Below are 24,979 nucleotides of genomic sequence, written 5' to 3' on the forward strand. Positions count from 1 at the left end.
GTCCTGAGACCAGCGGCTGACTTGGCTACCAAGCTGGCCCATGTGCTCTCACAACTTTTATTCTTTATTTGTTAATTTTCTTTTTATGACCATAAAAGTGTGGTAAAGCTTTTAGGAAAAGGTCTTGCGTTTTTGTGATAGCAGTTGGTTGAAGAAACAGATATGCTATAATTCAATTAAAATTATTCTTATCTGCTTCAGCTGATAAAACTAAAATAAGTAGTTAATTGGTAGTTTATAATTAAAGCACTGGATTGAAGTTCATAATTCAGAGCCATGTAGTCTTGGAGTGTATATCACCCCTCAGAGAGGAAAACTTTGAAACACTCATTCAGCGTTACAACATCCACATTTGTTTTAGCCTGTGGAGGATGTGACCACCTTGGTCTACATTGCATTCTCTTTCCATGACTTAGGGCTGACCAATGAGGATCTGTGCTTCAGTTTGAACCATCTTGGGTTTCTTCCTTTCTCTTTCAGACAAGTAAAGAGAAGATGCAGAAGAGAACAGCAACTGAGCAACCATGTTTGTACACAGGTGACATGCATAGAAGGTGCTTACATGAATCATCTTCCCACACCCACATCTACACACATTCTAAAAAACTATATCAGCAACACTGAATTTATGCCCTGGATATGCTTTTAGTAATAGTCTAAATGACTTCAGTTGGCTTGTATTTTTGTGTGTTTGTTTCATGATTGTTTATTTTCTGGCTCAAGGGAACATTTTATAAGCAGTGGCGTTTCCCAGTGCTTGGTTCTGAATTTTAGATTTCAAAATTAGAAATTTTGTAAAGAATTTACAAGTACAAGGATAGGAAAGCATAATAAATGGAAATGTAAAAACAAAGCAAACCAAATTTAAAAACCTCCACAGTAATAACGCCAGAAAATATTAGACTTACTGATCCCATACCTCAGCAGGAGTAAATCTAGGAAATGTCACTGAAGACAGGTGAAGTCTTTAGGGCTATTTATACCACCTGTGAATCTCACCCACAGACTCTACCAGCAAATTTTAGTCTCATTAGATCTAAAATAACATCATTTTTTCTGCACAATATCAGAAATTAGATCATATATTTTAGTAGAAGTTACTATGGGTTTGACATTATTAGCAAAGAAGCATCCATGCCAAGTAATTATGAAGATATGGGTAAGTATATGTGTCAAGTTAGATTTAAAATTAAAGAGGGATTATACCAGGTAAATATTCCAAGACATAACTGTGCAGGGACAAGAGGAAAAACTACATTTTATTATTAATCACGCATCAATAATGGTATTAACAATTACTATTGTTATATATAATCTATTAAGTCCACCAGCTACCTGATCTTAACATTTGGGAAAACTATAAACCTGTTTTTTGAGGCTACACAGAACCACTATGACTATCTGATCAGTACAGGATTACTGATTCTTGTATTTATGACCAATTTGGAATCCATCTTTTAGACATCCAGAGTGAGGTTCAGGTGCCAAAGAATGTGCCTAGTGCCATAGCCCACACATCTGTACTGAGGTTGTAGGTGTGATGCAGGACCAACAGGAGACCTATTCCTTACTGATGAGGCAATGGGAAGTCCAGGTGAGATCACCTGGGGCACTTATAGTACTGTCACCTCTGCTCAAATAATGGAGTTCCCACTCCTGTTCTATTATAAGTAATCCTAGATGTGGAGAATTTCACTGTCTCACTGTAATATCCTTCTGTTATTCAGTTCTTAAATGTATTTCTTCTGTTAAGTTTGATAGGGATAATAATAAATGACCAACTGGGTTTTTATTTGTGACTAAGGTCAGTCTTAAAGATTATGTATACAGCAGAGAAAAGAGAAGGAAAATTGTGTGTCAGTGTCCTGGCACTTGGATTTTCTTGTTTAAGATGGACTCCTAATACGATCTTGCTAGATAAATAATATACATTGAGATCCCAAATGCCAAGGTTAGCTGTGTGCTGTCTCATTATTAGATAACGGGGGCAAGAAGGGTTATAACTTGATATTACAGCAAAGACATCAATAGCAAACCTGATACTCTGACAGCATGGATAATGTAGTTAGAGGGGAGAAGTATTTATCAGTGCAGGAAACAAATTTGTGAGTTGTGCTCCAGTCTGTTCTTGATTTGCTTTTGGTCACTTGCTGTGAGCAAAGACTTCATGCAAAAAAGGAAGCACTGTGAAAATGGACTACAGCAGCGGCTCCAGAGCCAGTGAGGACTCAGCAAGAGCTGGGATTGCTGTTGTTCTGTGTGCTAGATCTCTGTCCAAACTGTCTCTGCTAAATATTATTTTTAAGTGCTATGTCCTGTCAAATATAAATGCATTTCATGGCAGCTAACATCCTTTTTACTTACATTTATCTCTCTCATTTTTTCTCTCCCCTAAACCATTTCCCCCCACCATCTGTAAAAACAACTATGCTAGGGATCAATTATCCTGAACCATTAAACCACCAGCAGTACTCACAGCTGTAAAAACATCTGCATTATAGGCTCTGCTTCTTCCTACGAGACAGAAATGTAATTGATTCTCTCATTCTGGCATGATTGTATAGCTTCTGGTTTGTGTTATGTTGAAGTGGGCGGGGGAGGTAGGAGGGAGGCATCTTGCCTGGCTTTAAACTGATTCATGTTCATCTAGTCATGAAACACATGCCTAGACTGAGAAAGGGAGCACAGACCGTACTGCAGCAAGCAGCTTCACCTCTTTTACATCCCGCAGCCCTTGTATTCTCTCTTAATGTTGCAGGGATAAATAATTTTACATGCAGCAAACCAGGGTTCGTGTGTTCCGAGAAAAAGAAGGATTTGTATATCAGAGAAGCTGCTGCATAGCTGTCATAGAATTTCTCCGTAAACCCCTTTCTTTCTCCCTCCCTACCAGTAGTTGCCTTAGTGACAAAACTAATAGCCACTGGTGCTCTAGTGCATAGGATAAAAACAAAGCCATTTGTATTGTCTTTCTAGCAGTCTTCTGCAGGACTATCCAAGATTAAATGTGCTGATTAAAAATATATGTTGTAAGCATTAGAGTAATACAATGAAGAGGCAGACTGAGGTACATGATTCTCCTCTCTTGACTATGCCTTTCAAAGAGCTTCTTGAAGCCAGTGGGTAAATTCATTATAAGCCCACACAGGTGGAAAATTAGGAACATCTCTCTTTCATACTGTGAGGTTTGAAGTCTATGAGTTTTGATATCATCTTCACTTGATGAAGTGAAACTACTGTTCACAATTTAATGGGTAGTTTCTGCACCTAAATTACTAATTTTTTTTTTGTTTGTTTTTGACATCTATGGACTGTAGACTGCTTAGTAAGAGCAAAGGTGATATGAAGTATTTCCTTTCATGATGCACTTCACTGTATAGCTTGATGGTGCACATTTACTCACTCTATTTTTCTCCCACTTTTGAGATTTCTTGTTTGAAGAAGTAATTTCCAGGAAGAGAAAAGAGAGAAAAGGTCCCTCAAGCTGGTTTAATTTACCTAGGGAAATCATGCCTGTGAAGATACACAGTGGTATCACTTAGAACAGGTATCTCTGATTTAGAAAGCTATTTTTAATGTATTTTGTTGTTAAGGACCAAATTCAGTCCTGGAGTATCACCGATATCAGAATAACACCAGAACATAGTCCAGAAAGGGGGTGTAGAGCCATTGAACATACATACACTATATAGATGTTAAGTGGAAAAGTCAGAAGACAGAACACCTGGAAAAGCTTAAATGTAAATATGGAACATGTATCTGTACCTATTAAGATTATCTTACCTGAAGAAACACTTACAAAACTGCTTTTCAAAATTTATCTATTTTTTTAAAAAAATATGTTCTTGTAGACTGGGTTATTTCATGGACTTGAACTGCAGCTGTGGAAGCAAATATGTAGGGTATCATACATCTACCTCACTGGAAGGAAAGAATTTTAGATTAATTATTTTAAAAAGCTCCATTTTGTGTGTCATAAATGATAAAAAGTGTATTCTCTCCTACAGTGCAGGTTATGAAATAAAAAATAATGTAATGTAGTCAGTAGGAATTTTTACAAAAGTCAACCCAACCTGGGTAAAGGTTTTACTGTATTGGATTTGCCTCACAAAACGAGTAAATACTGTCATAACACTTTTTAAATAAGACATTAAAAAAGAAGTAAAACTTGTCCTGGTGGAGAGAGACAGAGAGAAAAATTGAAGTTGATATTTTTATTTACAGGAAGCTAGTAATGCCATCATAGTAAAGATGTATTTTCTTAAAAATTAAAGAGATATTGAAGTGATTAAAACAAGAAATAAAACATAAATTACTAGCAAAAGAGCATCCACTGAAAAACAGAAATGCACAGCAACATACAGTACATGAAAATCTTCTACAATCACTGAGTAAATATTTCTGTATTCTGATAAAGAAAAAAAAATCCAGTAGTACTAGAAAACTGAAAACAAAAGTCTCTAAAATCCAATCTCCAATGACCTCTTCTGTAATCCAGTTTCCACTTGCCATCTTTGAACAATGGGGAAAAAAAATATTGTTAAGAAGCTCAGCAAGAATGTTTGGAAATGTATTAATGAAAATTATTTCACTTAAAGAATTTAGAAGAAAACAAATAGCTGTTATATATTTATTATTCTTGTTATTGTTTCATACAGTAAATGACAGAACTTCTGACAGCGCTCAAGCTAGATATCACTTTTGTTAAAAAAATAAAACAAAACAAAACCAAAAAACAACACAAGAAAACATCAGGAAAAAAACCCTCTTTATCTCTTTTCCTTCATCCCATAGTCTACTCACCTACTGTATCTGCTGGTTTCACTTGTAGTATAACGACTATCTGTAGGTGGAGATATAATGTTGTAAATTGTTTATTATGCCCTTACGCTTTTCAAACAATGTTAAAAAATTAAACCCTAGAGACCTAGAATGAGAATGAGGGAAATGAAGAGGAATGTTTTATATCCAAGTAGTGATTGAATATGCAATCTCTAATCTTTTTTGCACTAGAGCAAACAGCATTTCATGCTGTATGTTCTCTGAGGAAAGTTTCAGGACTTGGAGATTTATTTACTTTTTAATATAGACTTCAGTGGCATCTGCAAGTCAAATATTGAACTATTCTTTGGGGGGATGTATAAGACAAATTTGCAGTGAACACAAAATAGTTCTAAAATAATTTATAACCTTATGTAAATATTAAGTATTAGATTTTCTGGTGATTTAAAAGGAAAACTTGTTTACAATGTAAGTTTAATATAAAACTAATGAACAAAAGATAACTTAAAATGAAAAAGGCTCAAAAGTAGGACTCATTTTATTGTTTTCATGCACAGAGACATAACTGGGCTAACTGACACCCAGGTATGTTTCCATCACCAAGTGTTTAAATCTCTGATGCAGAGACTAGAAAGTGGCATAGCCCCAGGATGCCAGACAGTGTCCAGAGAGTAGCATGAGTCCAAAGGTAGAATAAGCACAATAAGCAACAAACTAATATTACTTTGATGTATTATATTAAATTTATATAATTCCATTTATATTTTCCAGTTCTGGAGTTAGTGACCTCTCCATTTGCTCTAGTGCTTTGTATGTCATAATGCACAGGACATGGCAAGAAAGTATATTAATATCTATGACATCAGTAGTACAGGTAGGTGCAGGACTATATCTCAGCTTAAAAACAATCACTATGTACCATATTAATAGCAACAGCTCCTGACTGGACCAAACCTATAGACAGAAACAAGCATATTTCCAGCCCTCACTACCCCTATTTCATGGGATAGCAGCTTTCTGCAGACAGAGACATTTACAGAAGGGGGGGGGGGGGGGGGGGGGGGGGAATCATATTTGAGGAATATTCACTAAGAACCTTTCCACAGCTCCTTAAGTGAAAAGGTAGGGTATCAAATATTTCACCATCTGGACTAAGTAGCCAAGAGACAGGTTAGACCTGACATATATTTAGGTCAGGACTGAATTGCTTAGACAAGGCATTTAGTGACATTTTAGGCAGCATGCTTTTTCCACTTGGCCTTCAACAGTTGCTCCAGAAGATCACGGCTCTCCTGTGGATCCTGTCCTACCAGTTCCTAGCAGATATATCATCTGTGACAAGGTGCACCAGGAGGCTGTTTTTGGCCACTGAAGCAAGCTCTGAAGCAAGCCCTAGAATGATATTCAGCTCCAGTTTAAGAATATTAAATCTGTGTGTCTAACATAAGTGTCCAGATACAATCCAGGTGTTTAAACTCTTGCTATGGAGATCTAGCCAACCATCCATAAAGCTTACAGCATGATCCAGCTGATTAGCCAGCAGACTCGACTTTCTTGAGGAAGCTGTGCTAAGCCTCTCATCTTTGTTGATTGCACTGAGAATTTGTTCACATAGTTGAAAACAGGTTGACACCTTAATTTAGCTAAAACTGATTCCCACCATCAGGGAAACACAACCAAAAAAATTTTGTCATCTGAATTCCAAGAGGTTTCCACTGTTTAGCTATTTAAAAACAAAATGTGTAAATTAACTAATAAATTAACTATAAATACTAATCCTGTTGGGGTACATGAGTGAAGAATACTGTTACAGAATGTTCTTCATAAATTTTTGAATGAAAATCTGTTGGAGAAGCAATTAGAGAAATCCCTGGACTATGTTCTGCAGGAAATAAAACTAGATGTTTCTATGATTCTATGATCTAAAAGGCCTTCTGGTCTTTTGATTTGTGAGTGGGAAGTTAGTGATGACATCAGTGACTTCAGTGGTAACAGATTTAAAACAATAATGAGAACTCCAGTAATTCATTGTCTAGGAATAAATAAACCCTTCACTTTTGACCACACCAATGAATCACCAGATTGCACTGGAGGTATTGTACTGTTGAAAAGGCTCCTATTTTTAGATGTGATACATAACAAATTGTGAACATTTATTCTCATTAACAATTCTGGGCCTTCCTTTTCATGTGTGACAATTACAACAGTGACTGATGCATCAGCTCTCCAGAACTGACACCATTAGTCTCTGGGAATTGAATTAAATAGTCAGGTTTTGCAAGTGGTGCCTGGAACATGCTCCTGTTGTCCATGGAAGAGCATCAGGGCATCCTGTGACTTCTGAGAGCTAGACAGAGAGGATCATTCATCCCAAAACTGCTGTAATTCCCAGAGTTATCTGTCTGGGATCATGTCTACTCTCTTTAAATATCCAAAACCAGGCCTTCTCTATGACTCTTCTTTATATGTTCATGAGACATGCTTTTTAGTATACCTTTTATCATACACAGTTTTCCAAATATAAACTGATCCCCATTAGCCTACAAGGGATACAGCATTCACATGGGTATATGGTTTTTACAGCTAAAGCTAGAACTCTGCCAACTGTTATGTTTGGCAGTGACAACCTTTGTTTACTGCCTCCCCATTTGATGGCTCCATCCAGACCGCTGATAAGACATCAACATTTCTGAGGCTCCATAGTAGGGCTAAAACTATATTAATAATTGAGATAGACTGGAGACAATTTGCTAGCGCTGACCCTAACTGGCAGGACACAACTTCTGTCAATACCATGAAAGTCTCTTAGCTTTCAAAAGGGGATCAAGTGCCTATACTGCTCACTGGGAATTTTCCCTTCCTTGTGCTCACTTCTGGATCATGCCTGGGGATTGTTTGGGAGTATATATGTTGATTCAGGCCAAAACTATGCTAGGGACAGGGGTTACACTTAACATATAGGTGATTGCAAGGTGGTGTCTTGGTCACCGCCCTGGCTGTTCAGTTTATTGTTACGGATATGGTCTAGCAGTCTGTAGTCCTCTCAAAGACTTTTAGAGAATTATAAGCAGACTAAATCTAAGGCTTTTGCCAGAAGTTTGCAATATGACGAGGAATTTTGGAGATATTGTGTATTTCTATAAATGGATATATGAAGACAGCCATGTCTTCAGATCATGATTTATTCACTGGAGACAGTAGCTAGAATGAGGGTACTGCTTGAAGACTGGTTGTCAATTAGGAGAGTTGAATAAACTTTCTGACATCCTTTTTATCTTCTGAATGAAAAAAGAGACTGATCCCCTGGGACATAAACAAGCCCATTGTTCAGTTTATGAATTTTTATTTATACAGTTTTTTATAAGTTTTAATAATCTTTTATTTATGCTCCTCTGCCTCAAATATTTTTCTTGAAGCTTTGCATTCAGATTGAAATAATCCCATTTTTCTCTTATCTGAAAGACTTGTCTTAAGAGTGGCTTCAGGGTGCCTGGAGAGATATAAGAATTGCACTCTCAGGATGATAATGATGTAAAACTTGTGCAAATGCACTGTCACAGTGTGCAGCACTCCAGTACATGTCTGAGGTAGCAAAAGACTGTCAGTTGATCCTTTATACTTCAAGGGCTGGATTGGTAGCTATAATGGGGGGCTACTATCTGAAGAAGAAAAGAAAGTCTTAAATAATTGTTCATCAGCATATTCTTGGTGTGCAACTGTATAATCGTAAGAGTATATGAACCCTGAAGTCTTCTGGAAATTGTGGTATCTGAGACAAAGAAGACATAATATAATACATCCTGATCCTGAACAGAGGCCAAAGGTTATAACAAGTGGAAACGTGAAACAAGGTGAATGTCAGGTTTTAAAAATAAATATTTAATAAGCCTTCTAACCAATGCTTTCATTAGAGTATCACATTATATCTGAATTACAGAAAGTTCATTAAGAATAAACATTTCCTGGTTTTGGTAGCCCCTGTTCTCATTTCATAACCATCTACTTACAACATGCTTAGCAGATGTGTACCTGTAGCAGATGTTTACAAGCTGTCTGTAATTATTTTCCATGTTCTGTAGCCTTTGAATATTAATATGTCTTTAATCTCAGTGATCTATTCTGACAATTGGCCCTCTTGCCAAATTCCAGCAGTCTTCTTTTTTCAACCGTGACAAAGGTCTTGTCTTCCCATAGCATATTTCTTATTTCCTCTCTTTGGTGGGATGTCTTTGCTAAATTGATAGTCATCCATCATCCTTCTATTTTATTCGATATCACCTGTTTATGCATCTGCTATATAGAAGGTTTGTTGTTTGTGAATGTCCATTTTCCTGTAATGTGGCAAAGTAATTTGTAGCTCTCCCTTGAGTCATTGATTATGATTTCTAACACCATCTTCACCTCTTCTCTAATGTTTCTAATAAGAGTTACTACAGTTAACAAAAAAGCTTTCTCTTCTGAAAGGTATCATCAAATTTATAAAAGCTGTTACTGTGAGATATATTCATATGCCTGCACTTGTCCCAACTAAAGATCTTCTGAAAAACAAAAGAAAACAAACAAAAACAAAACAAACAAAAAAAAAAAAAAAAACCACAAGCAGAAGAAAGATTCAAGGCAAGCAATATCTTTTCTTCTGCATTTGTCAATATTTCAGTTTCAAAAAAGAGGAAAGCCTTTTTTACTTTGTCTTTAGCTACAAGTAGATATGATGAAATAGTTCTACTTAAGCATTTAGTCAAGCCATTATCTTCTGAAAAGTGGACTACTTTTTGTCATCATAATCCTCAGAGTGTAAAATTTTTAAATCCATTGCTAGTGACACTGTAGAGCTTTTAGCAGGGTTGTTTTTGCAAAGCAATAAGAATGGTCTCTTGTAATCCCATTGTTTCTTATTTTCAGCACATACAGATCAGCTGTTTTCCAGGATATTTCAGTTCTTCTCTGGTCATTTAAGAGATCCCTTCTTTTAAAAAAAAAAAAAAAAAAAAAAAAAAAGAATTAAGTCTCACTGGGAAAAAGCGAGCAAGAAAAATAAATAAAATTTATTTAAAACTTCAAAATTGCTTTTTTTTTTTCTTTCAGTTGGAGTAGTATACACAGGAGGCTGTAAGTAGTGGGCACCACTTTAGACTTCCAATCTCATCAATCACTTCCTTAAATATCTTCTCTGCTGCTACTCAAGATTTGTGGCAGCTTAAAAATACCTTCTGATGGATATATACCTGTCTATAAAGACAACTGAGCAGTGAAATACTCACATCTTATATTTCATCTTATTAATTATCATGATAGCACTCTTTTCTGCCTGGAAGAGTGTTCCTTAGCCTTTAAATAATATGGATTAGTGCAGCTCTTAGGACCTCCTTTTATTACCTAAAAAATGTGGAAGGGTAGATAAAGGGGGTCTCAATTCCCGATTCAATTTCCTAATGACTGGGCAGTAGAAGTGGTTTTTAGTTTAACTCTTGTGTTCGTATATCTAAATGCTTTACAAGAAGGTTATAAAGCTGTGGGATTTGCATCATACCTAAAATCCAAGAACTGTGACATGTAAGAAAAAACTTTTGTAGATTTCTCTCTCTGTAGTTCCAGAATGTCAATTTTTCCTTCCTTTTCTGTAGAAAAAGTGTATTCCAGGCTGTGGTAATATTCACCAAGTTCTAGGAATACAGTGTGTATTGGTAAACAATAGGTAAAAAACTGCTTGTGATTTTTTTTTTTTCTTTTTTTTGCTTACTACTTGTATCTCTACTTGTTGGCCAATAGGCAGGAAGAATTGTTTTCTCTATTTTTTGCTTACTGCTTTTATCCCTACTTCTTTCTGTTACCTTTAGCTCTCTGGGGAGTCCTAGTAAGACTGCATGCTGCTCTGACCGTGTTCACATGCAGCATTGTTGTTTGTTCAGCAGTTTGCTCTCGGGCAGGGCACACAGTAATGGCAGCACGCTTTCAATCACTGCAGGAAGACTTCACTAAAATCAAGGGGTCAGATACTTTTATGTTTTCAGAAACATTATCTATAACCCTTAGAGAGCCCACTTAAATCTTGTGTGTACATGATTCAGCAAATGATGGTACATGGACAACCATAAAGGAAGACTGAATAATTCTTCCGTTGCTGCACATATGCTCATATATTAAGGTAACTGTACAACTATCTCTTCCAGACCAGAACTGGCCTGTATCTGGCCAGTGATGTGCTCATTAGCATGAGCTCATGTCTGCCCTGATCTGTACTCCCACTATTGCTGTTGCTAAATTGTCAAATCTGGTCCTAATTTCTAGCATTGATATTGAACATTCTGCCATTATTTCTGAAGTTTATTTTTGGAGCTGGCCTAGACCACAGGCTATGAGTATAAATGTACCTTCCCTTCTGCAATGTTTCCAAGCTGTTGTGCAATGAGATGCTTCTGACGGATACAAGCTAAAAGGGAATGTAAAAAAAGACATATAAAAAAGAGAAGGGAAGACAAGGCAAGGAGAGGCAAGGGGAAGGCAAGAAGACAAACAGAAAAGGGAAAGGCAAATTATGAATATAGATCTTGGAATCGTCCATAGCCAGAGGGAATCCACTTAAAGCATGTCAATATGTTTAATAGCCTGTAGAATTTGGCCCTTGATCCTCTGCCTGCACAGTGATCCCCACTACAGGAATCTTATTACCCACTACTAGAAATCAGATTTCTGGTGAAAGTATGGAAGACTGTCTAAAATAACGCCAACAAGGAAAGGTTCTGATAAGCATTTTCATGTTTTTTTATTTATCCCGAGAACTGAGAAAAAAAAATAAAACCATCACAGAACTACTACCTTTTCCAACTCACTTTTCTCTTGAAAATGGGAAGAAAGGACAATGAGAAGACTGAGCACAATATGGAATAAGAACACTTGCTGAAAGTAGGGAGACTCTGTGAACAGTATGTCTCTTTTTTAAAGGTAGAATCAAATATATGGTTATGTATATTATTGTGTGTTTTAGTAGCACAAGAACTAATTTAACAGAAAGTATCATTTTCTTTCCAGGCACAGCCCTTTATTTTCAAAGATCTGAAAAAAAATCTTGCAGGTTGTTCATATATATATGTAGGTGTTTTGGAGAGATAATGTGAATGCCCTAGTCATTTATTTTCTACAAGTAGAAATGCCAGTGATGTAGGAAGCAGAATTAATTCCTCTCAAGTTGCACTGAAGCAGACCAGGTAGGTGTCAGTGGATCCTGCAATATTTAACTCTTCCTACTGAGGTTTTGGTTTTGCTGATTTTTGTGGAGCGTAGTTTGGCCATCAGTAAGGTGAAACTTTTGGCAATAATTGAGGCTTCAGTCTTATTGCTGGAAAATAAAATAAAATAAAATACATGGAGGAAAATTGCTTGGTTTATCCTTATAGGAATGCTGTATTTTTGAGAGAGAGCTAGGAATAATAAAAAAACCCCCAAGTTTCTCACCTACCAGAACATTTTGTTAAAGCTGCAAGAAAATGCACCCTTCTTGTGTGTGTGTGTTTGTTCCTTATTTGCCAGCTCCACGGTTAAGAGTGGGGCTGAAGAAAGTATTTTAATTTATTTTCTTTCTAAGGTCTATAGCTTACCAGATATTTTACCTGGTTTGAGCTGAAGTACGACAGCTTAGCTCCCAAAATTAGTTGTGGTGGTGAAGAACTGTTATAACATCAATATCAAATATTAATAGACATAAACTCTTTCCCCAGCAGGAAGTGAAATCTCATAACGGAGCTGGAATGAAATGATCTTCACAATGGATGTGAACCCAGGACCTGGCCATTAAACACCACTGAACTTTTCATAAGACTTTTTTTTCTGTTACCACCTTGTGTTATTTAACCACCATTTGCATTTTAAGTCTCTTTGGTATCTTAAAATAGGGTAATTAACCTGATTTTTCTAGCTAAATTCAGTGGAGGTAATTAAATTTTGCATATCCAAATTTTCCCCATACCATTAATTAGAGAAGTTTTGCATTTGTTGCCTGTGCTACTGATGGAGTGTAAAGAGTATGTTGTAAAAATCTTGTGGTGGTTTAGCATTGAGGTATTGTTTTTAATACAGCTTCTGAACAAACTGAGTTCAGCTAATGTATATCAACTGATGTTCTCACATTAACCTTATGAAGCAATAAAGATACACTGAATAATTTATATGCAGATGTAGATTGCACAGCTCTATTTGAGCCAAATGCGTTGAACGTGGGAATAACTATAGCAAGGTCATTCAATGATGTTCAAAGGAATTCTGAAAAAACAATAACATCTCTCTTAGGATCTGGCATAGTTGCTCAGTTCAAATACTGAAATAATGAGGGGCAGGAGGGGGAAGAAACCATTCATGAATACATGGCAGTCTTCTAGAAAGTGGTTGTGAGTAACTGAGCATACACTAAATCATACATATACAAGGAGTTTCTTAGTCAAAGACCTAGATATTTGCTGTCAAATTTCAATCAGCAATCTTTAAGTAGATTCCTTTGTGTAAATTTCATTTTAAAATAACTTGCCATAACAAACTAAGAATATGCATATGTTTAACAAAGAATTACTGTAACTTTCAAAAAGTACCCAAATACTTTATTTCCAGTATTTCATGATAGTGGAGAGCATTTGGGTATCATGACACTGGCTTAGTATCTGGTAAAGGGAAAAAAAGACTATTCAATGTTCTTCATCATCCTATGAATTGAACAGATTTTTCTTTTCTTTGTGGATTTTATTGGCCTTCTCAGAGGTGGAGAATATAAAATCTAGAAGAAATTAATGTTCCATTCCAAAACAATATTATTTTTTACAGAAAAAAAACAATGATTAATGAATTAAAAAAGATGTAGAAAAATAAGTTGATTGTGCATCTCAGGGATAATCAGTCAGTTATAGCAATTTGGTCTTGTTTGATTATGTTTAGAGAGCTCCTTAAAGGCTTTTGTTGCTTTGTTTTTTCCTTGTTCATTTGTAAAAACAGGAATGTTGAAATTGTTAATTCTGTTTCGCCTTTTTCCCACAGCTGAAAAATAAAAAAAAAGAAAAGGCTTAAAAGACCATCTGTCATAACTGAATCAAAGAAAGACAATTTCATTGAGCCTCTGGTCATCATGAATTCTTTCGAGTTAGATATCACCTCCACATAAGGACACATCCTTTGTGTCACTTCAGTGAAATTATGCCAGGGGTTAATGAAGTCCACTCAATAAAAGTCTGGCATCTCAAGATGCACTATATGCCTGTGTTTGTGCAACTGAAACAAATTGTAAAACCCAAACCTTTAGAAGTATTTAGATCCTTAACTCTTGGGAGCAAACTTAATAAATTATTTAGATGCTTAAAGGTATAACAGTGCAATTTTAAATGCTCTATCATATCCAGACTGGATACAATAGTTGCCTCTGCAGAAGGCTATGGGTCTTTTGTACCATACTGATAAGTTTTGGGAAGTCTTACTGTCTCTGGGAGTCAGAACTGATAATAGTTGTTGTCAATGCCCAGGTAGCTAAATCCACATCCTAGGATTGAATTCTTCCTACATAAGTTTAGATTTCTATATTGTTTATTATGTATATAAGTTCTTATATATGAGCTGAGTTCACCATATAGTTCCCATTGCTGTTAGTGGACATGTGGAACTAGTCTCAGTTACTCAGGTGTACAGATATTTAAGTTGGCATAGGTCAACCTGCCAGGTGCTGGTTTAGCAGGGGTGTCCTGTGGATCCAGTGCTATACCTGGAAGATGCCCCAGATACCTCAGGGCAACTTCATCAGCACTAGATGGTTACAGTATGGTAAACTTGAACAGAGCCGATAAATTTTACTGTCCTTAACAGAAGCTGACTCTCAGCCTTACATTTACATGCCTGCATTTGGGTGTGATTCCTGCCCTTGTCCTGCAAACACTTAAATTTGTGTAAAGTGAGTCCCACCCAAACACCTTGGCAGTGAGTCCTACCTGTAAACACCTTGTAATAACTGGACCTAAGTGACATATCTGCAAGTCAACATAATTATCTGTCACAGAGCAGGGAAGTACATCTAAATGCCATAGCCAATACTTAAAGTGTTGGATTAGATTTTTTTTTTTTCTAATACTTAAAGTGTTGGATTAGATTTTTTTTTTCCTAACTCCCGCATTGCTGATTCCTTTCTGAGATAATTACTCACAGTATCAGATACAGATGACAGAGGTCAGTTTTTCTCAATTAATCCTTGTCTTGGCCAGTTGCATAAATATATCCAGGTTTTAATGGGAAAGTTGACATGTCAAGCTTAAACACATCCTCCTAAATTCATTTCACTCCTTTTTTTTTTTTTTTTTTTTTTTTTTTTTTTTTTTTTTACTGGACCTGGCAAAATAAGACTTGTTTGAAGAATCTATTTTCCAAAATTTTCAGAAGTGGCTTGAAAGAACTCCCACTTTCTTTTTTTTCCTGCTTATTCTACGTTTAGATTAAGTCATTAGCTATGGCTAACACTACATTAAAGATACAATAGTAGAGCAAAAATTGGGTTACTATTATGCTATTTTACACTGTTTATGTGATATTATCCTTTATTCAGCCATATGATGGTGTAAAATATGGATTTTTTTCCCCCTTTCCATTGCATTAACAGATTTGTATGTTTATTCTTTTCTGATTTGCGTCAGCTGGTAAACAACTGCCATCCTCAAATAACCTATTTAAAGTGCTTTTAGCAGAAATGTTTGAAGCTTGTTTGTCTCAGCAATAACCATGCACTACATATGGATGAAAAATATATATATATATATATATTTTTGACAACTTCTTGATAAACTTAACTATTTCTCTTAATTTATTCAGACAGATAATGTTGTAAAATTGCAGATTATGAAAAGCCTTCTTACAGAGCCTGTAAAATTTAAAAAAATAAATAAATAAAGTAGCTCTTTCCAAAATCATACAAAGACTTCTTCATGGATATTCTACTAGAAAACTGTGAAGATGCTCTCTTTGGTTAAACATGTCCAGTGTTCTCCATAATCTTTGGCTCTGTACTATCTTTCTGTAGTATAGTTACTTTTAGGCTACTATGCTTGTTTTTGTGAATTAGATGATACCATGAGATCAGTTAAAAGAGTGATACCTCCAGTGTCTCCTTTGCATCTTCCCTGTGTGAGGTGGGAGAATTGTTCTTCTAAGATCATAAGAGAATCTCAGACTCCTAAAAGAAATTGAACTGATTCATCAGAAGTATTTTGAGAGGTTAAACTACAGCTCATAAGGCAGGTGTCCTAGAATGAAAAAAAGATATAAAAAGAATAAATATTTGCATGTTGTTTTGTGTTTGTTTTTTTTTTTTGTTTGTTTTGTTTTGTTTGTTTGTTTGTTTTTTGTTTGTTTGTTTTGTTGTTTTTGTTTTTTCCCAAAATCCTTTTTCCACCCTTTTATTAAAACTATGAAACTTATTGTCTGTGTTTTAAAAAAGAGAACAGCAGACTTTGGCCTCCTCAGGGATCTGCTTGGCAGAGTAGCATGGGATAAAGCCCTGGAGGGAAGAGGAACCCAGGAAAGCTAGTTAATATTCAAGGATTGCCTCCTTCAAGGTCAGGAGCGATGCATCCTGACAAAGAGGAAGTCAGGTGGGAGTGACAGGAGGCCTGCGTGGGTGAACAAGGAGCTCCTTGACAAACTCAGACACCAAAAGGAAGCCTGCAGAGGGTGGAAGCAAAGACAGGTAGTCTGGGAGGAATACAGAGAAACTGTCTGAGCAGCCAGGGATCAGGTTAGGAAGGCCAAAGCCCTGATCTAGTCAAACCTGTCCAGAGACCTCAAGGACAAGAAAAGCTTCTTTGGTACATCGGTCATTAAAGGAAGACTAGGGAAAATGCAGACCCTCTCTGGAAGGATACAGCAGGCCTGCTTACCTGTGATATGGAGAAGGATGAGGTACTCAGAGACTTTTTTTAACTCAGGCTTCACCAGCAATTGGTCAAGCCAAAACGCCCAAGATGCAGAAGGTAAAGGCAGGGACTGTGAGAATGAACTGGCCACTGTATAGGAAGATCAGATTCAAGACCACCTAAAGAACCTGAAGATGCACAAGCCCATGGGACCTGATGAGATGCATCCACGTGTCTTGAGAGAACTGGAGGATTAAATGGCTAAGCCATGACCCATCGTATTTGAGAAGCTGTGGCAGTCCGGTGACGTTACTGCTGACTGGAAAAGGGGAAAGATAACCCCTATTTTTAAAAAGGGAAAAAAAGAAGATCTGGGGAACTGCAGGCCAGTTGGTCTCACCTCTGTGCGCACCGAGATCATGGAGCAGATCCTCCTGGAAACTATGCTAGGACACATGGAAAACAAGGAGGTGATTGGTGACAGCCAACATGGGCTTCACTAAGGGCAAATCCTGCCTGAAAAATTTGTTGGCCTTCTACAACAGGGTTACAGTGTTGGTGGATAAGGGAAGAGCAATTAACGTCACCTACCTGGACTTGTGCAAATGTTTTGACACTGTCCCACATGACATCCTTGTCTTTAAACTGGACAGACATGGATTTGACAGATGAACCACTTAGTGGATAAGGAATTGACTGGATGATTGCACTCAAAGTGTTGTGGTCAGTGTCTTGCTGTCCAAGTATAGAGCAGTGGCATTCCTCAGAGGTCGGTGTTGGGACCAGCACTGTTTAACATCTTTGATGGCAAGAACACCAAGCTGTGAGGTCTGATTGACATGATGGAGGGAAGGGATGTCATCCAGAGGCACTTTGGAAGGCTGGAAATGTGGGCCTCTGCAAGCCTCGTGAAGTTCAGCAAGGCCAAGGGCAAGGTCCTGCACATAGATTGGGGCAATCCCAAACACTAATACAGGCTGGGCAATGAGTGGATTGAGAGCAGCCCTGAAGAGAAGGACTTCAGAGTAGTAGTGGATGAAAAACTGACTATGAGCGATCAGTGTGCACTCACAGACCAGAAGACCAACGATACTGTTGGCTGCATCAAGGGAAGTGTGGCCAGCAGGTCGAGCTAGGGGATTATGCCCCTCTACTCTGCTCTCATGAGATTCCACCTGCAGTACTGTGTCCAACATCAGAAGGACACAGACCTGCTCAAGTGGGTCCAGAGGAGGCCATGAAGATCTTCAGGGGACTGGAGCATCCCCCATATGAAGCCAGGCTGAGACTTCAGCCTGGAGAAGAGAAGGCTCTGGGGAGACCTTGTAGCAGCCTTTGAGTACTTAAAGGGGACTCCAGCAAAGATGGGGAGGGACTCTTTATCAGGGTGTGTAGAGATAGGACAAGGGGTAACGATTTTAAACTGAAAGAGGGTAGATTTAGATTAAATATAAGGAAGGAATTATTTCCTGTGAGGGTGATGAGACACAGGAACAGGTCGCCCAGAGAAGCTGTGGCTGCCCCCTCCCTGGAAGGGTTCAAGGCCAGCTTGGACGGAGCTGGGAGCACCCTGGGCCAGGGGAAGGTGTCCCTGCTTATGGCAGAGGGGGCTGGAGCTGGATGATCTTTAAGGTCCTTTCTAACCCAAAGCACTCTGTAATTCAATAGTTCTATGAAAGTTCTTACCACTGTAGCACTGGTCACAAGTTTCTAAGTCATAAATCTCTGATGCCGAATTACTCTGAGGAGTGGAAGGAAATTACTGTGCTGTAGTGAGAAAATCTGCTCCTACACTGAGCTCAAAGTAGGTGCACGGTGATGATGGGAGTCATCACACATAACTTGAAACGTCTACTGTGCGGTACAGTACCTCTAGGGAGTGATCCATCTGTTTTAGCTTGATCGCAATTATATGGTACACATTGATTATATTGATTTAATCAGAGTTGGTTTTGCAGGCAGCCTGGGCTGATTGGTTTAGATACACACTTAAAAAGTGAAATCTCACTCATAGAGGAATCCATGAAGGCTTATTCAATATAGAAATGAGACAGAAATACAGATTGTGAGTGTTCCATTAGAGCAATTTCCTCAAAGCTCCACGAGTCAGAGGCACCCATATACTAGACTACAAAGAAGACAAATGGGAACTCTCATATCTGGCTGGAGATAATTCCTATTTTGTTCCTTGCATCAGGGTCCAGGCTTATGCTGTTACACCCTTGAAAGAAAGTATATATGCAGCAGTATAAATATATAGAGGCAATAGATGAAGCTACAGCCAAACCTTGTGGTCTTCTTCACATGAAAATTTTTTAAAGTGTATGTCAGGATTAGACTGACTATGTATTCTGTATTTATGTAATGACCTTGTAAAAATCCTTTTTTTGTGAACCATTTTTGATCGTATGCATCAGCATTTTCTGAAGAGGTAAAAAATCCACTTGGAAAATTTTGAACCTGATCTAATCAGATACTTGTCACTAGAAAACCAACTTGAAATATTTCTGAGACCTTGAATCACAGCCTGCTTAGGCTTGAAAATAAACTCCAAACACCATTTAAAAGCTAACGATAGCTATTTGGAATTTAAATATAAATAATCTCATCTAGTTGATAAGATTCCTTTTCCAGTCAGTGAAGAGAGAAAGGTACTTCTAGGTACCTCAAGAAAGCAATTTTTTGTAGGTATCTTAAACAACTCTTTGAAGATGGGATGAATAACTCTCTGTAAGCACCTGTCTCTCTTCACATATGATGGAGGGTACCTAAGAGCCTAATTTAGACTAGTCAGATAAGTTTGGGATAGCTAAAGGCAACAAAATTCTTGTCAGCATATTTCTTACATTCATATTATTTCTTTTCTACCTCCTGTTTTTACCAGGTCTTATTAGAGCCTCTATTAAATGTAACCACTAACACAGTGTTATGCCTGAAATCACCACTATAGGTGACAGTTGCATTACACTTTATTTTACCAGGAAGAATGATTTAATTACCTAAGTAAACAGATGTATTATTTTTTGGTTGTCTGCTAAAATCTTCATGCAACAACCTTGCCTAAAATATCACCATACTTCTATAATTCTTCCATTGCTGTTTCACTGCAGACTGCTTTAAAATGTCCCCCAACTCAGACCTTCTGAAAGTTCCATCTCAAAGTGTAGTCTCCATTTACCAGTTCACATTTCTTCTTAATCATTAGCATAATTGGGTAGCGATGACTGCCTAATGAGTACATTTTAAGAATTTCCTATGTATATTTTGCTGCTATTTTTTCATATATCAAGGATGCATCCATCCAGTGTACATCAACAAACTGTGTATCAAAGTCAGAAATGCAGACCCCTCACAAAAATGACCAAATTATAGGTATCTATCTATTAAGGTTTCTTCTCATTATTTCTGTTTTTTCCCACTGAAATATTTTCTTCAGCAGGAAACTGTTTTTCAAACAAAATGCACCATGATTGTTAAAATATGCCATGAGTAATACAGACACCTCTAAAATTTTCCAGATATATATTACAACAGTTATGACCAACAAATAAATAGGATGTGTCTCCCATTGACTCAATTTGACTGGTTATGCAGAAATGTAGATATTTCTTGTATCCACACTCAGGTAATCAATAACTTGTAGTGGAATGAAGACAGAATTCAGAGGATCACAGATATAATTTATTTGATATAATGTAGGGTTTGTTTTTTGTTTGCTTGTTTGTTTGTTTCAGAAAAAGTTCTTGCCCATTCATGGTTATGGAGTTGAGATCTAGTTTCTAATTAGCGATCCAAACTCAAGGGAGATGCACAAAATGTGTTATGTGAATCATATCCTATAAGTATTTTTTTTTCCTATCTATCTATCTATCTATCTATCTATCTATCTATCTATCTATCTATCTATCTATCTATCTATCTATCTATCTATCTATCTATCTATCTATCTATCTATCATCTATCTATCTAATCTATCTATCTATCTATCTATCTATCTAAGCAACAGGTAATGTGAGTCTTGCTCTCCTTAAACAGGGGCAAGACTGCATAGTCAAAGTGCAAAGATAGGTGGAGTTGTGGTTTATCCTACAGGAAATAACACCAAAGCAAAAGCTGATAGTACTCTTATTGTGGGTTGACCTTAGCTGGATGCTAGGTGCCCACCAAGCCACTCTAGCACTCTCCTCCTCATCAGGAAAAGGAGGAGAGAAAATAAGATGGAAAAAACCTCATGGGTCAAGATAAAGGCAATTTAATAAAGTAAAAGCAAAGGCCATGTATGGAAGCAAAAGAAAACAAAATATTTATTCTCCACTTCTCATCAGCAGGTGATGTCCAGCCGCTTCCCGGGAAGTAGGGCTTCAGAATGTGTAGCAGTTGCTCCAGAAGGCAAACATCATAATAACAAATACCTCCTGTTTTTTGTTTTTTGTTTTTTTTTTTTTTTTTTGTTTGTTTGTTTTTTTTTTTTTTTTTTTTTTATCTTAGCTTTTATTGCTGAGCAGACATCATATAGTATGGAATATCCCTTTGGTTAGTTGGGGTCAGCGGTCCTAGCTATGTCACTTCCCAAGATCTTGCCCATCCCCAACCTACTGGTGAGGGGATGATGTTGGAGAGACAGTTTTGATGCTGTGTGAGCACTGCTCAGCATCAGCCAAAACACTGGGGTGTTACCAACACCTTTCCAGCTACCAATACAAAGCACAGCACTGAGGGCTGCTGTGGAGAAAATTAACTCCACCTCAGCCAGACCCAATACAATCTCCACCCCTAGGTGGAAAAAACTCTGAGTCTTTTTCCATCTTATTTTCTCCCCACCCTGTCCTGTTGAGGAGGACAGTGATAGAGCAGCTTGGTGGGCACCTGGCATCCAGCTAAGGTCAACCCACCACAGGTCATCATCTATATGAAAGGTAGGGAACTAAATGTTCCCTAAATCCCCAGGTCTCTCAGAATCCTTTCCTTCACAGGGTGGTTATGGAGCTGGACACTTCCTGGCCCTATCCTGTCTGTCTTTCATTTCTCTTAAACATAAGTTATATTAACACTGGCACTTCATAGGGCACCAGCCACTCCAAATAAGTAGAAGAAGAGACAACCAACTATTTCCTTCCACAGTTACCAGAACTTACCAGGTGTAGAAGAGGACTGTGTTGTTCTGAATTAAGATTCATTTAAAAATTACTCTCCAACTTTTCTACCTAGAGAAGGGAACATTGCCTGAAAGTAAGTCCTGCCCTAATTCTTCTCTGCACTTCACTATAAACTGCAAAAATCTGTGTTCTGTTGTGCTTCATAGGAGTGGGTAAAAGAAAGATGTTTATAATAATTTTTTAGCATGTTGCCTCCCACAGTCTCTTTTGAATTTATCACTGCTTTGTTTCCTGTCGGACGTGAGTCATTCTAGCAAGTCATTGAGCAAATCATTCCAGATTTCTCTCGAAACATCAATTAGAAGTTGTTTTGCCATCAGAATCTATGCCAAAAATCACCCACTAAGAAACAAACTCTTATACAGACATGAAAAATCCAACTAGTTCAAGTATTTTGCTCTTTACTTCAATGGGACTTGTGTTTTTATCCAAGTGTAAAGTGCTCTGAGGAGCCCATGACCTTGTGAATTCCAGTCTTATCAGTGGACTTCTTTAAATCTGGTGTCAGTATGACATTGATATCTTCTCAAAAACAAACATGTTCATGGAAGATCATTGTCAATTACCAGACAAATATACCCTTCAGCAGAATCCTGAGCCTTGAAAGCATCTGGAAGGCATGTAGCAATGGAGGTGTGAAACTGAATTTGTGCAGCTGTCAAAGATTCTGGCACTTCTGAGTGAGAGGTAAATGTCAGGTGGTTTGCAAGGCTTCTTTGGACAAATACATCATCCCTTCAGATCACTTGAAGTTTTGAAGCTTGTAATGCCAGTTGCTGGTATTTTGGATTCTTGGAGAACTAAGATTTTCTACATAAGCAAAGATTTTTGTACTCAACACTCATTTCTTTTCCTGTTGTTTAATACAGCCTTTTATCATGATTCTTCTCTTAGGTGAGTCTGGGTTTAGTGGCAGGGTTCAGAGCCTTCCACAGTGTCTTAAAACAATCTATGCCCCTTCCTCCTTAATCTGGGAACAAGCTGCACTCATACATCAACAGATAACTACGTTGTATCATGTCAGGATCCTGAAGCTGGTAGAATACAAGTCCCATAACAGTTGCATGTTACAACTCTTGAACTTATTACATTCACCCAGCCGGGGCCTTGGGTAAGTGGTGCAGTGGGCATGATTCCTGTTCCCAATGAGATCTGTATCAGATATCTTCATACCATGTTGTTTTGATAGGGGAGGATATTTATCACAAAGATTTTGGTTTCTTCAGCTTCATAGTGTAGTCAGTGAAGACAGACGGTCTCTCTAGAGCCTGATTCAAAGCATTAATTTATATCAGCTGTTTCAGTTTTCTTGGGGGGGTGTGTGTGAAATATTGCTCTCTTGACTGTAGAAAATTCTCAGGAAGATCATCTGTCTGAAGTAAATTGAGCCTTTGAGAATCTCTTCCCCTTTCTTCTTACACTGACCAGTAAGGAATAAAGATCCTCTGTGACTATAACGCTATTACCCTTCTGGTGCTCTTCCTAAAACTCATCTCCCACTCTTTTGTCCTTCTAGTGCGTGGGGGTAGAGAACTGAGAAAACCACATCCAGTCAACTGCTAGTGTTGGATAATTCTGGTAATTAGCCATGACTGGAATTAATAATCCAAACTCAAAACTGATGTGGAGAGCCTCACTTCCCAGAAATTCTGCCAGGTCTTTTCTTTCTGGTTACATGACTTTCTTTTTTCCTGATAAAATCTGGTTTTGTCACTGATTCGGACATGGGAGTTTGGTTAGCATTTTTAAGATCCTGACATAGAAAGGTTTCCCTGTACATTGAGAAAGGGTGAGTAAGCAGTCACTGAGACCCTCACTAATGGCCATGACTGATGTCTTTTTTAATATCTGCTGTCTTTTGTTGTGGGGTAGTCTTCATGTTTAGGTGTATGTGTATATATCATGGATGAAAGGTATAGAGATGCCTAAGCTGGAAGAAAACAGGATAGAAGCAGAACTATATATATAATAGCTCTGCCATCACGGCACAGCACCCAAGATAATTAACTCCACAGAGAAACAGGGTTAATTAGCCCAGACACAAAATCACATCAGTTAAGATTTATAGTTTGGGAAGCTGAGATAACTCCAAATATCAATGTGAAAAGGCATTCAGTATGGATAACACCTTCTGCTGCACTCCATCAATATGGTACATATGCACAAGGCCATCCCCTTACTTATGAAATCAATGGGTAATTTGAATAACTGATTTCAGTGCAGACCCAACAGTAGAGCTAGTTGGGACACCAAATAAAACAGAGTGGGCTGGTAGTATTAATTCATGGGTGTTCTGAATTAACTGAAAAATTTTTATAGCTGATGACTGTAACATAAGATGATAATGAAAAGAACCAGCAATCTACACCATAAAATTTTATACATTAATAACTTTTTAAAACATTAAAAGGAAAGGAACTAAATAATGAACTATGTTTATCCCTTTATGTCCAGCATCTAAGTACTTACAGAAGACATAATTTCTGATTCGGGCACCCTTACAATTTTGCAAAGAATGGGAAAACAGAAGACACTATTAGGAAATTAAAGGTAGACAAATCAAACCAGAAATGAGAACACATTGTAAAGGAGGCTGACAGGGATCGTTAGTAAAATCTTCATTGTGAACGTCTTTGAATCAAGATCAGTTTGAGTCAAATTACTGTATGGGAAAAATGAGTCACTGGACGCAATTTTGTGCTGTTACAGAGCTTGGCCTGGAGGAGCAGCATGTCTCTTTTTGGCTCACAAAGTAGAGTGGGTTGTGGGAGCTGATTGGAATCAAGAGTTTGACATGAGCTGAAGCAGACAGTAATTGGGTGTCTAGAGAAGAGAAGCTCCTGTTTTGACTGAATTAAAAGGAGAAGAAAATTTCACACCTGTGCTCACAGGAATTGTTACTTCCAGTTTTGTAAGGCTGTGCACCTAAACCACAAAAGGAAAATTTGACTTACAACATATCAGCTGAAGGTTCAAATTAATGACCCAATTAAAATTATTATATCATCAGCTGGGTAATGGTTACTGATCAGATGTACTCTGTCAGCTGCATGGCACATGTAATGAACTGTATTGTAACTTAAAATCACTGAAATAATTTTAAGCTAAGTTCCTTTATATAACCCTTATGAAAAGGCCAAATATCCATATAAAAAAGTTCAATTTTCATGCATT

The sequence above is a fragment of the Tyto alba genome, unplaced genomic scaffold, assembly GCF_018691265.1.
Source record: "Tyto alba isolate M040663 unplaced genomic scaffold, T.alba_DEE_v4.0 Super-Scaffold_38, whole genome shotgun sequence".
Classification (NCBI taxonomy): domain Eukaryota; kingdom Metazoa; phylum Chordata; class Aves; order Strigiformes; family Tytonidae; genus Tyto; species Tyto alba.